At 39.9% G+C, this 15,743-nt stretch overlaps 1 protein-coding gene across 3 annotated transcripts in view; it reads right to left on the reverse strand.

Moving 5' to 3' along the window:
• Nucleotides 1-15,743, reverse strand: part of LINGO2 (leucine rich repeat and Ig domain containing 2) — a 785,688-nt gene that overhangs the window by 621,924 nt on the left and 148,021 nt on the right. The gene's annotated exons all lie outside the window — the stretch shown is intronic.

Below are 15,743 nucleotides of genomic sequence, written 5' to 3' on the forward strand. Positions count from 1 at the left end.
GTCAAAGTAAATAAATACAATCCATGGAGGAAAACAAGGAATGGAAACAATTATTTTGATTGGAAAAGGCCATTTGGATTATCTTTGAGAGAATAACTCTTCACCACCCATATGTAATAACCTCTCTTCCACATATACTATTGAAGAACAAAAGTGCAAGATCAAAAATATCAGAATAGCATGAACTCAATATCTTTGGCCTTGGACTTATCATGGAAATGTGATCCCTAATGAAACAAATGACTCTTGATAAAAGCATACTATAGAATCATACTGGATTTTTTAAAGGCTAGAAGCCCAAGGAAGCCCTGGCCTGTGAGCGCTCCAGCTGGAGGTCAGTTGTGACCAGCAGTGCTGCAGAATTTGAAGAGGCACGAATGGAGGGCGAAAGAGAGAAACGTCCCAAGAGGAAAGCATGTCAAGCCAACCTCGACTAGGACCACCTTCCACCTGGAAACCAATGCCCTCACTGCGGGAGACGATGCAGATCAAGAATAGGGCTCCAGAGTCACCTACAGTCCCACCCTGGAGGATTACCCTACTCAGACAACGAGGTATCGCCTAAGTAAGTAAGTTTAAAGGTTAGAGAAAATACTTCTCCAGCAATTGTAGATCCATTTCTACAGGACCAGAGAGAACTTTTTGTGGACACAGGTAAGTGAAATCATGGGTAGTGCTCTCATGGACATGGGGGTCATACTGTACATAGAAGAGTAAAGTTCTTGCTGCTAGCAACTCAACTTTAGTACAAACATTTCCTAAGGTTTAGTTGCTGGCAGCAAGAACTTTACTCTGGGGAAAAACATAAACAAATGTTATTTTGAACTGCAGAATAGTAAATTTGACTCCTGGGCATCAGCTCCCCATTCCTGGGATAGATGGTTTGGTCCATTGACTTTGAGTCTTTCTTTCTTTCTTTACTATATTAACATACCACCTACCTAACTCATGGTGTTCATGTGTAGACATATATTTTAAACCTAAAGCTAAATAATCTCCACTCTCAAACTGTTAGGCAAGCTGGCTCAGTCAGTTAAAATTAAGAAAAAGTGAGAATTGTGCTTAGTTTATGTATTTTTTTAAAAAAATAAGGCCTTCTCCAAATTCTTCATAAATATGATGGTGAACACTCGAGGTTAAAAAAGATGTGGAAAGAAAGCAAAACAGGCATACTTCTACTTCAAAGCTGAATGCTTTAGGGGCTTGGCTTTTATTCTATACATATCAAACCAGGTTACTAGTGAATTAGGAGCATCACCTCTTTTATTTTTTTCCCCTCTAAGAGACATCTTATTTGAAACAGTTATAGAATGAACAGGTAGAAGTAATGACAGGTGAGTTGAACATCATCTACCCCTGGGCAGGTTACGTGCCCTCATCTCCTCCATCTTTCTCATAAAGCTCTTTTAAGATATTTTTTCACACTAGTGAGAAACATCTATTCATGTTTTATTGACTATTCTAAAGCCTTTGACTGTGTGGATCATAATAAATTGTGGCAAGTTCTTGGTGGTATGGGCATGCCAAATCACCTTGTCTCTCTCCTGAGGAATCTGTATAAGGACCAAGTAGCAACAGTAAGGACTGACCATGGAACGACAGACTGGTTCAAGATTGGGAAAGGAGTACGTCAGGGCTGCATACTCTCACCCAACCTATTCAACTTGTATGTGGGGCTTGACAAATGCAAGGCTGGAGTAAAAACTGCTGGAAGAAACATTAACAACCTTAGATATGCAGATGATACCACTTTGATGGCCGAAAGCATGGAGGAGCTGATGAGCCTTCTAATCAAGGTGAAAGATTGCAGATTTGACTATTCATGGATTTGTTTAAAATGTTATCTTTAGGATCCTCTAGGTCCTTCAGTGTGATTAAATGACCAATTTCTTCTACTCATGCTGGAGGACCCATAAATGGAGGACCGACACTGGAGACCTACACTGATGTGTTCTCAAGTAAAAAAAAAAGAAAGTTTTTTTCACCATCAAGTGGATCCTTTGTCCCTAAAGCTAGTCATGCAATATTTTTACAAACATATCTAAATATCTCCAGCCATTTCAAAGGCAAGGGAACTTTTAAACAAGGGCTAGATGGCCATCTGTCAGGGGTGCTTTGAATGCAATTTTCCTGCATTTTGGCAAGAGGTTGGACTGGATGTCCCACAAGGTCTCTTCCAACTCTATGATTCTGTGATTCTACGATTCTATGAACCCTCATGGCCACAGTTTCAGTTGACTGAAGGGAATCTGGTGTCATAAGGATCTGCACTTCAGAATGGGGAAAATCCAGAGTCAGCAGATTCCATGGTGGATTTTGTCAACATCTCTAGTTACTAGGTATATAAATCATCAACAATTTCACTCTCACCTTTGAGAATGAATGGAGGTCAGCTGTTACTAATGGAGTATGGATTTTGAGGAATCACATACAGAAGTGAGAAACATGCCAAGAGAAAAAGTGTAAAAACCCTTCTCGGGACCTCCTTCCATCTGGAAACCTATGTCCTCATTGTGAAAGACCATACAGACTAAGAACTGATCACTACTGTCACTTACAGACCCATCATCAAGACTCTACCCTAAAAGACAATCATACTCAGTCACGAGGGATCACCTATAGACTGAATTTCTCAGTACTCAAACATACTGAGTAGAAATTATTCTGCAGATAACTTTTGTTTTTGTGTATGTGTGTACAAAACAACATTAAAAACAGTAACTGAGTGTTTTTTTAATAGAATGCAGTTTTCCAGCATAGGCTATCCTCATATTCTGTGTAGAAAACAGGTTGTTCTGGGCAAAAAACAAAACAAACTAACAACTTTAAAAATCTGCAGACAATTCCTATGTATTGCTTAAGAGTAACAAGAAAGAAACTTTGCAAAATTCTTGCTGATCTATTTTTCTTTCTGACATAATTTTCCATCTCTAAGATTTTTTTTTACTTTGGTTGAATAATTATGATATAGTTGATCCTCTGTATCCACAGATTTTATATCCATTCATTCAAGCAGCCATAGTTTAAACTAATCCAGAAGGCAAACCTTGATTTTAAGATTTTATATAAGAAACATCATTTTCCGACACCATTGTATATAATGGGAGTTGAGCATCCATACATTTTGATATACGTGGCTTCCTGGAACCAAGTGGATACTAAAATTCCACTTTATTAATTTCACTCTGCTAAATATAACATCTTCTGCTAACCTAGCAGCTCGAAAACATGTAAATGTGTGTAGATCAATAGGTACCGCTCTAGCGGCAAAGTAACAGTGCTCCATTCAGTCATGCGGGCCACATGACCTTGGAGGTGTCTACGGACAGCACTGGCTCTTCGGTTTAGAAATGGAGATGAGCACCAACCCCCAGAGTTGGACACAACTGGACTTAATGTCAGGGGAAAACCTTTATCTAAATACAACATGCAATTTTGTTGTTTTGAGATGTATAACATTGTACAGTTTTTGTGTGAGGCCATCCTGAGTCCCCCTTCGGGAGGAGAAGAGCGGGGTAGAAATGCATGAAATAAATAAATAAATAAAAATGTTGTTCATCTTGTTTGATTAAGATAATATCTCAATTTTCTTCATTAGTGGAATGGAAAAAAACTTTAATTTAAAATATTGGATGTAGGAAAAGTAAAATTGACATACTGGATTCCTAGTAAAAATGTACATGAACTTAAAAAACAAAACATGTTACCTCATATGATGTTTTTCAGTTCTATCTCATTCAGGTTTTCTTAGCCTTCCTCTATTTCTGAGTAGAGTATATGTTTTCTTGTTATCAGTGCATTCCTTTTTTACTCCCACTAACATACAAATCCTACAACTCGATTTCACAGCGTTCCTGCAACTCCATCCCAATATCATTAATTAGAATCCCTCCTCTGAATGCACTTGCCAAAGCTTTAATCAACAATCATTCTTTTTGAGAATCTTTCGTCCTAGTGTGTATTTTAGCAGCACAGGGGGAGGAGATCTTGAAATATAGAAATTGCTCTGAATTATAATTGCCATCCATTAGCTTCTCTGTTTCAGCAACCTAAAGCCTTTTGTATCTGACTGCACAGTTTCTCAATAAGCAAGTCTCTCTCTCTTCGATATATGCAAATAGATGAAATTTTCACTCCCTCATAAGCCAATTAATTCATAGGAGGAATAATAAATAGAGTCATCACAGAAGAGCACACATACTAGTGGTCTTCATTGCTATGTGACAGTAAGTGTGCATGATGTACTTGCTTTGTCCTTGTTCAATGATTCACCAGTGGCCACTTTGCCAACTGTATCATTGCTGAATTTGCTTGCCTTCTAACATAAATGTTGTCAGAGGGTTTATTTCAGGGATATGCAGACCTCCTGAGAAACTTTGATAGTCTCATCAAAGCTATGTTTTCACCCTTGAAATTCTTCACATTGAAATCATCCTTGATCCAGGACTTATGCTGATGAGCATGCTGACCTGTATAATAGAGATCTATTTGGATGAAGCTGTGTGTTAATGTCACCCAGATATATCCACCGCATTTGCAGAAAGATGGAGTTACAGTCATGGTGAAGGATTTATATTTCCTTCACCAGTTGTCCTATCTGAAATCTACTGGATTTGAGAGGGTGTCCTTGAAGGTTGGTGGCCAGGACAATATAGGGATTCTGTTGGTGTACTGCCCAACAAGCTGCACTCCCTTCCTGAGCTGGCTGAGCTAGACTCAGAGAGTCTTTCAGCTTGCTTTACGGGGGACTTCAACAGCTATGTGGAGACTGCTTTGCCAGAAGCAGCTCAGGATATCTGCCATTATGATCACGGGTCTTTCCCGTGTAATATCTAGTACAGTCCATGCTACATATTTTGAGCAGTGTAACCATGATCCGAGTGTGAATAAACTTCTGTTGCCATGGTCAGACCACTATCTACTGAGGTTCAGAATATCTCCCCCAAAAGTTGCTCAATTTTACTCACTACTCAGAGAGTATTTTTGCTTGCCTAACTGTCCCAACACAATAGCTGGGACTAGGAACAGGCATAAGGCAAGCACAGTAACAACCGATCATATGATTTGGAAGATTCTTATTAAAAATGCCGAATTCCAAGACAGCAAAGTTCCAAAGTCCACGTAGGCAGTGACATAGTCAAACCGGTCCAAAGTCAAAGAAGGGGAAAATCCACACTCATGAGAATCCAAGCCTTGTCGAATCACACATGAACAGAAGCAGTAACCTGTAGATCCAGGACCCAATGCCAACATGAGACAGGCAGCGGCAAGAACCCAATGCACAGACATAAACCAACACCTTGCCTTCTGCAACTATTTCCCATTTCAGAGCCTACTTTTATCTTACACTTCATCAGAAGATGAGCTGACCTCCGCCCCATCATTATCTTTTGCAGCTGTTCTTGATTCCACACGTGAACTCCTTACTCCCATCCCTTCAACTTCTTATATCAAGACTTAGATCCCCCCAAGACTCAGATGTATTTCCTGGTTGCCAATCCTCATTACCATAGTACCCCATAAATGTGTCACTAGACGTCGGCTCCTCACATACAATGTGTCATCCCCATCTTCATCACTCCCAGACCCATCACTCCCAGAGAAACCCACAAATGATTCTTCATCTGTGGGAGCAGTAAGTATATCCTGGATCCTCTTCCTCTGTCGCTCCTCATCCGATTCTTGTTCCCGAGTAACCCTCTTTGTTCCCCTATTCCCATCCATTGTATCTCCTTCCTCTCCCTCACTCATTGATTCTTTGTCTCCAGAGAAGCCTTCAAATGAGTCTTCATCAGTAGGTGCCATAAATATATCAGGGATCCTTTTCCTTTGTTGTTCCTCATCTGACTCCTGCTCACGAGTACCCCTTTTCCCCCTTCTGACACCCATACTACTGCTTGCAACATTACTTACAGGCTCTACTACAACAACCTCCCTCAAATAAGCACTTAGCCTGTAGCAATCAACAAGGCCTGGTCTAAATATCTAAAGAAGGGGTTCTCAACTTGTGGGTCCCCAGATGTTTTGGCCTTCGACTCCCAGAAACCGTAACAGCTGGTAAACTGGCTGGGATTTCTGGGAGTTGTAGGCCAAAACACCTGGGGACCCACAGGTTGAGAACCACTGATCTAAGGGCACCCTATCCATCCTTTCTTGGAAGCTGGGCTAGGTAAACTGTTCTTAGCACTTGGATTGGGGATTGCCAACAAATATTATATAATTTAGGCTGTGTCTCAGAGCAAGGAAATGGAAAAATAATCTCAAAGTATTGCTTGCCTAAGAAAACTCTATGAAATTCATAAGGTTGTTGCCAAATGACAGGTTATTTGAAGAAATACACACACACACACGCACACAACCTTGAAAGAGCAACGGAAGACACTTTGTACTAGAAAATTCTGTTTAAGCTTGTATTGCATTTATGGAAAAGAAGGTTTTGTGAGATATGCCCTATTAGATGGATGATATCTTTATAATTTTACCCTTATCTATCTCCATTTCCTTCTTATGAGTACCCTCATTTGCTATATTCTTTGCAGTCATTTTTGTTAGATCTTCTGCACCAACAGTATTATTATATCTTTTGTCATTTGGTTTGACCGGGTCCCAAGCTTCCCCCGCCCCACTTACTTCATATCTCAGTCTCCTTGAAATGATTCTGCTTTCTATCTTTCTAGAAGCTCTTAAGGTATTACATGTCTCAATTCAGAATCTATTCAGCTATGTTGTGATCTTTCAGTTCCTTTCCTAAAGTAATATTTTCCCATATAATACTTTATATTTGGATTGAGTTAATGAGATTTAAAGTCAGAGGTAGAGATTCAGGTTTTAAAAATATTATGTACAAGGCTAGTCTCTTTAAGTATATCCTAACGCTCAAATACCCTGAAAGCAAAATATCCTGTCTGATCCTCAATGCTAAGCAGGATCAGGCTTGGTTGGTTCTTGTTGGAGGACTGCCAAAGAATACCAGTAGTTGTAGGCAGATGAATTCAGTAGCAAACTACTTCTTAGTATCCCTTACTGAAAAATGAATTTTGTACTTCATGGGCTCATCATAGGTGACCTGAAAGCACATGAACAGAAGAAACTTGATATTCTAGTCTTCAATGGCACAACTTTATGATTTCTTTGAACTTGAAAGTATGCATAAGCACAGTGCTTGTCTGGCACACAATAACTTTAGAAATAATTTGGCGTGCACATTTACATCTCATTTCCCTAAACCGATTCACACCATCATCACCTTTTCTTCGATCAAAGTTCCCTGTCACCAGGTGAGAAAACAAGCTTATCATGTATGACATTGTGTACAGCCAGTAGCCTCATTTCTACTTCCTATCCCTGACTGAGACCCAAATTGGTTTCGTTATCTAATTTCCTAGCCTGGCACTTATGAAAGATGAAAAACAAAATGCAAAGAAATGCTCCTGATCAGTTAGGAATCCAATCTTATATAGGAGTAAGTAAGAAAGACAGGGATTGGCTAGCAATCATGTCCAGGAACCTCTTAATTCAAGTAAAAAAAATAGTTTCACCCTCTCCCCATTGGAAAAAAAATAAAGAGTTTGACACTGAAATACCCTGCCTTTGAGTGTACTGAAGTCGCCTTGTCTGGTTTTTAAATAGAGGGTGGGTGGCCATCTGTTGGGAGTGTTTTGATTGTATATGTTTGCATTGCAGAGGATTGGACTGGATGGCCCTTGTAGTTTCTTCCATCCCTGTGATTCTATGCTTGTTTTCCAGGTGAAATCATACAGCTGTCCATGGTGCTGAAATTTACCCATAAATATCTAGTTACTTAGAAAGCACTGTGAAACTGAGCACAAATGGATTCATACATGAAAGAGTGAGTGTGAAGACAGGAGATGTATTCTGTGGGAAAAACAGATCACACTTCACCCAAAACTGCTCTAAGTTTCCAATGAACAAATGGCCTCAGTCATGTCGCTTTATTAACTATTGTTGCATAGAAAAAGAACAGAAGAATGCATGGAAGTCAATGTGGTAGTTTATGACACACTTCCAAGTTTCCTTTGACTTGTTGCATATGTTTGTGACATCTGTTGACTGGTCCTAATATAGGATTAAGTGTAATTTACTACAGTAAAACTAGTTTCAGTGAGACCAGAGTCAATATATTGTATTAGAGACAGACTGCATCTAAATAACTCATACACATTTCAAACTAAAGTTTCATCATTGGTCTTTTTGAATTAATTACTACTAATAATTAGAAAAATTGAAAAGCTATATAACCAAAATAGCTAGATAATATAATTCTTTGATCTGGAAATAAATGTATCAGATGAGTAAACAAGCCTTATTTATTAGACCAGCAATTTTCCATTTTCTTGACACTTAATTTTCATGTTACGAGGGTTATCCAGAGAGTAAGGTTACAAGGCATGTAGCTCTCATGGGGAATTTTTGCAGGGAAAGTTGGGATCACTGCCATGTAGCAAGAAGCCAGCGGAAGCAAACGAGCAGTGCCCGTCGTCAGTACCTCATTGACTGGCGTTGTGGTGAAGGTTAGAGATGAGCATCCTCATTCCATTTACCTCCAAGTATGAAGTTCACACTGTAATATGCTACCTAAATGTGAAGGGCATGAATGCCACTGCAATTCATTGCAAAATCATTTGAGTTTATGGAGAGGAGGTAATGTCAAGACAGCATGTGACAAAATGGGTATGGAATATATTGTGGGACCATGAAGAAACTTAGCAGAACCAACCAAAACAAATGTCATGGAATGCAGGAGTCTGTCTCCTTCATGACAACACACGTCCGCACATCGCTCATGCAACACAAGAATTGTTGACTTCATTTGGTTGATATGTTTTAAGCCACCTCTCTCACAGCCCCGATCTCACACCCAGTGACCATCATCTATTCACTAAATTGAAGGAACATCTTGATGGAAAACACTTTTCTAATGACGACAAGGTGAAAATCAAAGTGACGAACTGTCTGAAAAAGGTGGAGGGAAACTTCTCTGACACACACATCAAAAACAAATCCCAGGGATAAGAAAATGTATCGAGCTGAATGGTGATTATGTGAGAAAATAATGTAATACATATGCTACAATCCATGTAAGTTGTATTAAAATATATTCATTCTTTGTATTTAAAAAAATATTGTAAACTTACTTTCCAGATGACTCTTGTAGTTTGTCCACTTAGATACTGACCTTCTACCACACATCCTAAATTCATTGCAAAACATTCCTTATGGTGTGCAAAAGACTCCTATGGGCTCAATATTTACATGAAAACATTTGATATCTCACCATAATTTAACATGAAGGAAAATGTGTCCCTACAGCATATCTCTGTAATTTCACAATGCAAAAACAAAAGATAAAAATTGTGAGGAGCAAAAACGTTTTTTAAAAAAAAAAAAGAGGAAGAGGGAATACATATGTTTATGTAAGCAGACAAATACACACCTCCTCAATATTTTTAGTAGTTTCTAGCACTGGAGAGAAGCATAATTACAGAGGCTGTTTTAGCAGTTTCACCACCTCCTTCCTTTCAATCAATCTTCTGTTCACATTGCAACATGGGTAAAACATAATAGTATATTGTTGCTGAGACTATCTGTTCTTCTTCAAGCTGCTGTGGGAATTGCAACCAAAGTCACAAAAAAACAAGGAAGCCTGAAGGAATACCTGATGACCTTATTGTTTCTACTCATCAAAAAGATGTTGCTTTGACCTTGAATGCCCAGGTTCCATGATACTAGTGCACATACAAGCCTTTTATGTCTGAAGCTTATCCACCTCACTTCACTTTCCCTGCAAGGAATCTATGATAAGCAAACTGAAACAGAAAAGCACAGAAGCAGACAGCAACAAGCTAGAACATAAATCGAATGCTAACCTCTATCAAGTCACACTTCTACTGTTGTTCTGCCTGTGTCAGAACACTGGGCTGCAGCGAGTTGACTAGTAAAAAGCCTCTTACATATTTACCTGTTGCTGAGCATATTTTAGAAGTCCTTCTTATGCCTCTGGAATGTGTCAAATGGATTCTGATGCTGTATGAATTGCAATTCCCCTAGATGCCAGGAAGAGGAGTTCACAGAAATTCAGATATTACAATGTCGGAATCTCATTAAATAGGTTAGACAGGCTTGTTGCTCTCCCCAAAGCATAAAACTCTTCAGACCCAGTTGCCTGAAAGTCAATTAGCAAAGATGTTGTTCCTTGTGTTCTGGGAGCGAAGGCTATGATCTGAAAAGCAGTCATATAAATATTAATACCTCCAACTTGCTGTTTTGACATTTCACCCATCTGAAACAATAGTCCTGACATCTTACGCAAGAGAAGTCCTTTTAAGTCCTAAGCTCAGATGATAGATTGGGTCCGGGTCATAAACTGAGTCGACAAGGAAAATCCATTAGCATTCCCAACTTTTAAACAGACTTTAATGTAGAAAGAAATTTAGACAAGTTTAGAATGGAGCGTGCCCACTCTATAAATTGCAAGATAGTACACCACATGCATAATCAAAGGGCTAAATTGGGGTAGGCGCCTTAGCTTTCTGAATCCAAAGATTTCTTGCCTACAACTCACATTATCCACTACTGGCACAGTGCCTATCACACTAGAGCTGAAAAAGTAGACGAGTTGGGATACTGGCCACAGTCAGTGAGGAAGCACTGTGAAAACTATTGTTCAAACACACCTAGAGATCCATAATTGCTCAGCCTTGGGCTGAATCCAATGTTTGTTCTATCTAAAATAGACATACTTCATATCAATGAGTCTACACTAGGTAAGACCAATCTATTGAGCTCTGGGTAGGAATCATTCACTCATTAGAGTATTGCTGGATAGCAATAGCCCATAATACCTAGGGATGTTGGGAGTTGCAATCCAACAACCTCTGCACAATTCTCTTTTGCCTAAATTCAGTCTATTAGTAGCCTAATCATGGTTCAAAATGTTAAGATGGTACTTGGCCTGTAATATTTCAACTCTTTCCCAACTACCTGGTATCTTTTTCACTGGAAGGGCAGGGTACTACCACTGGCCTTCTTAAGTGTCATGCAAGCAATAGGTTTATCACTGAACTGTGGATCCTCTTTACATGCCATGCAAGCTGAGTTTTGAGTTTACACGTGGGCAAACCTTATATTAAATGGCAAAATCAGGATTTGGTTTTGAGAATTAATTTGAATCCATGGGTATATAATATGTGGCTACAAAAGGCTTAATTGTACACATGCAGACATGTGAAAGCACACGCACAAACACACACACATTCCTGGACACTGTGACTGAAATTCTATACCACATTGGTCAATGCAGGATTCTTTGGGCAATTCATTTCCATTTCCAATGAAACTAATCTTTCTCATCTCAGACCCCATAGCCAAGTACTGGTTGGAGTGTCCTGATAGTATCTGGCCACATTTCCACAACTGAGACAAATGCCTTGCCCAACTTACTGGGCGATGCCTGTTGTGGCGGGGGATGCCCTCTAGCCAGCCATACTGGGGCGAAGGGGGCTTCTTCTTCCCAGAAGCCCCCTGTACAGTGGGAAAATTTCCCACTACTGATGCAGCAGGCACCACCCCCATTTTCTGGTTGGCCAGGAGGTCAGCTGCACCCCTCACTAAACAGCCCTTATGGGACTGCCCTGGGCCCTTCACAGGCATCTTGCCTGTTTTTGCTTGTCCATCCCACCCACCCTGAATTTTGGTTGTGAGTTGTTATTGTTGCCACTAGTTTGGGCATTGTTAACTCATCACAACTTGGGTCAGTGTGTGGCATGGCCCCTGGATCTGTATCTCTTCTCCCCCACTAGCGGAATGAGAGGAATGTCCCAGAGGTGCCGAGTTTGGTTGCCCAGTATTGTGCCGGGCGGCCCCCTGGCGTGCATAGTGGTATCGGTCAGCAGCGGGCTGACAGATCATGATCCAGAACCCATGCCTGGGCTGCCAACCTCATTTTCTGTTCCTGTAATCAATAAACAAGTTGTGACCATTTTCTTCCCAACTCGGTGTTTGTGTCATCTTTGGTGGTTGGCAGGAGGCGTGTCACCCCTCCAAACACAAAAGAAGAGACACAGTTCTTCCACATCTCAGAAGAGTAGAGATGTATTCTAATATATGTACATAGAAAAATTGAGAGTAAGATGTCTGTGTATTTTCTCCATTTACTGAGACATCAAAACATGTTGTAAACTTTTGGCAATTACTAATGGTTGGATACAATTTTATGCTTTGTTTCATTCTGTTTATTGGGGGAATGTCAAATATCTTATTTTCTAAGGAACAGAAGTGGTTTACAAGATATTGTTGAACTGCAGCTCTCATCAGCATTAACTAGTATAAGTAATTGTGAGGAACCATGAGATTTGCAGACTAGCATTTTTGAAGGGATATAAGTTGCCCATTGCTGTTGCCCCAGAACAAAAAGGAAAATGTTGATTTTCTAGCTTTTCTTAAACCAATACTACTATGAAAGGGACCAAAAACCCTTTCTTTACAAAGAAACCAGTGCAATATCAGGACAGCCATGCTTCTTTGTATTATTCACTTCCATTTTGTCTCATCACCCTACAGTCACTTCTGCAGTAATTTTAGTTAATAAGGAGAGCTTTTCAGTGTGCCTATAGAGTGTTACTTCAGCCTGGTAGCATCCTGTAATAAGGATGCTTTTAGTGTAGGCTTCAAAGGACTTTACCACTCCCACTACCAGCAGCAATTGGCCAATTTCCTGAAATTGGCCTATAGGAAGGAAACGAATGAAAGAAACACAGGAGGGGAAAAAATCACACAAAAAGAATAGTGTGTGGGGGAGTCTTAATCATTCATGCCTGTTGTAGTTTTTCACCAAAAACAAATGCCCACATTTCTCAAATTTTGAAAGTAATGGTAAAATACATTGAGGGAATGCAGTCTCTTGTTTTATTTATTTATTTATTTATTTATTTATTTATTATTTAAACTTATATGCCGCCACTCCCCTGGGGCTCGGAGTGGCTTACAAGAATAGCTAAAATCTAACTTTCTGACTATTTAGCTGAAACCTATTAGATATTTTCACTGTAATTTATCCCATCCCAACACTAGGCAGAATGAGACCACTGTCTACCGGCAGGTTTGAGGTATCCCAAGGGAAGGAAACTATGTCATAATTCATTTCCAGAAATCAGCAACGGGTCAACCAAAAAAAGGAAACAAAATGTCTTCAGGTTCTCAAAATCTCCAGAGATATTGTAGTCACAGGACATTTCAAAAATCAGGAAGGATGGATAAAGCAGTGGAGGGAGGTGTTTAGTCTAGTTAATTTTTTTTATCACCCGAACTGGGGAGATATGTTGGTGTGATCTTCAGTCTCAGGCTCCAAAATAACCTTGCCAAATTTGTGTAATGTGCACCTTGAGTACGCCAGTGCAGTATTCTAGGCAACTAAACCTAGACCTGACAAGATTGCTGCTTGAGTGTAAAATTATTATGACCACCAAACACACGTGGAATGGAGAGGGAAGTCCTGAAATTTGCATAAAGCTCAAAGGACAATTTCCCTTTCTCACCGAGGGCCCTTCTACACTGCCCACTGGGAGGAACTGGGTTATTTCAAACCTGAGGACAGGGAACAAAGTTTGACCTGGGGTCGCATCCAGCCCCCTCTCAATTCCTCATTTTTCCCTCAAATTTTTACCCAAAGAGCCTACTAGCAGTGCAGACCCCTCTGGAGAATACTTCTGATGCATGAAAATAATGTGTCAGGAGGTGTGTGTGTGTGTGTGGTGGTGGTGGTGGTGGGGGGGGGGGGGTTCCCTACTTCTTGATGCATCATTTTTACATGTCAGGAGGGGTCTGTTTTTGCATGGGTTTTTGCAGTGTAGGAGGGCCCTGAGGGTGAGGAAAATATCATCCACACTTAGATATTACACAATAAAATTACCAGTTAGTCCACTAAACTCTCATGTTGGTTGGACTACACAAGGAAATGTTCACTGTAAATTTATCCAAAGTATTCAGTTATAGGTACTTAATAGCTACAGCCATTCTTCTATATGACCTTATCCTCCTCCTCCTCCTCCTCCTCCTCCTCCAACAGGGTATAAAGTTTCTTTAAACCAACACAGTTTTGTCCAGAATATAAGCCAAATGAACAAGACACTGATGACTCTGCTAGTTCCTTGCATTTAAGACTATTTATCCTGAATCCAATCATGTTATGTGTCTCAACAGAAATTTTAAAGTATAGTTTTAACTGTAATTGATCACGTAGCTGGAGCCTAACTTCCGATAGAGGCATGCATAAAGCTAGATTTTTAAAATACATTTTGGAAGGTAGGCTATATTTTGTTCTTGGCCTGGGAAATATTTAACACCCATGACCTACTCCTCAGTGACAAGAAGCTATAACTAAGAACAAGTTTCCAGAACTTACAGCTACAAAGAAAATCCCCAGATGCATGGCATAGAAAGGAAGAGAGTTGTGTCTGCCTGGGGTACCAATTATGTAGACATAAAAGGAATGATTTGGGGGTGGATTATATCAAGGTGTCCCGTAGAGTTTTAAATCAAGAAATTAGATTTAACAAAGCCAGATATGTGTCATATTTACATGCGAAATATTTAAAGATTGTTTTATTACCTTATGAGTAGAAAGATTAAAGATGGGCACATCCGTCTAAATTGTATTGCCAAGTTAAATTAGAGTAGATCTATTGAAAAATAGAGATCTATTTAAATATTGTCTCACAAATTCAACAACCAATTTGGTGGGTCTCCTCTTTGGATAATCTACACAAGAAAGGAAAGCCAAACATATCCTGAAGTCACTTCTGGCTATTCCCATGATGTTTGCCTATTCCAGCAATTATTTACTGCTTTGGACAAAGCTGGGAGGATACTCCAGTGTTTTCTCAGAACTTCAAAGTATCCAGTGACTTGAGGCAGACTGGACAATGACACTGATTTGGAGTGGTCCACAATCCAGATGGGTGTGCTGGCTAATCCCAGATATCAGGTGTCCTAACAGTTAAATAACAGCCACATCAATGTACAAGAACACAACTGGGAATAATATTCACCAAAGTCACTATGTGAAGTCCAAGGATAATCCAGAGAAAAAGTAGTCCAAAGTTCAAAAGCACAAATCAAGGCTGGAATAAACATTTCAACAATAATCCAAAGCAGTGGCCAAGTTCCGGAAATCTCAGTGAAATACAGTGGGTACAGCATAAATGCATGTTGCTGGTCCCTAGCTTTTATTGCTGCTTTATAGTAAGGTTTGCTCTTTCAGTGACTTAGATGAGCTGGGGATCTGCACAGGAGCAGCTGGTGGTTGACTACAGAGTGGAGACAATCCTGCTCTACCTCTATAGACTGAGGTGTTGCCACATTTCCATCCTCCTCTGGTGCTAAGTCTATATTCAGATTGAGGTATTGAATTCCCTCCTGATTATGGCTCTGAAGAGTCTCTAGAGGCAACTCATCACCTGACTCCTTGCTTGAGGCACAGGCTGACCCAATACACTTGGACACTCATCCATGCAGTGAAAGGAGATGGATCATGCTCAAGTCATTACCACAACTGCTCCATGTAAGCTCCTGGCCATTGTGGATACCTTGTTCTGACATCAGCAGAGATTCTTGCTTGACCAGGAAAAAGGATGGGGGTAAGCTGTTAACCTATCACATATATGAAAGTCTTAACTTTCATAGACGGCTTTTTAATACTCCATGCCAAGGGTAAGGAAAACATCATC

The sequence above is a fragment of the Anolis sagrei genome, chromosome 2, assembly GCF_037176765.1.
Source record: "Anolis sagrei isolate rAnoSag1 chromosome 2, rAnoSag1.mat, whole genome shotgun sequence".
Classification (NCBI taxonomy): Eukaryota; Metazoa; Chordata; class Lepidosauria; order Squamata; family Dactyloidae; genus Anolis; species Anolis sagrei.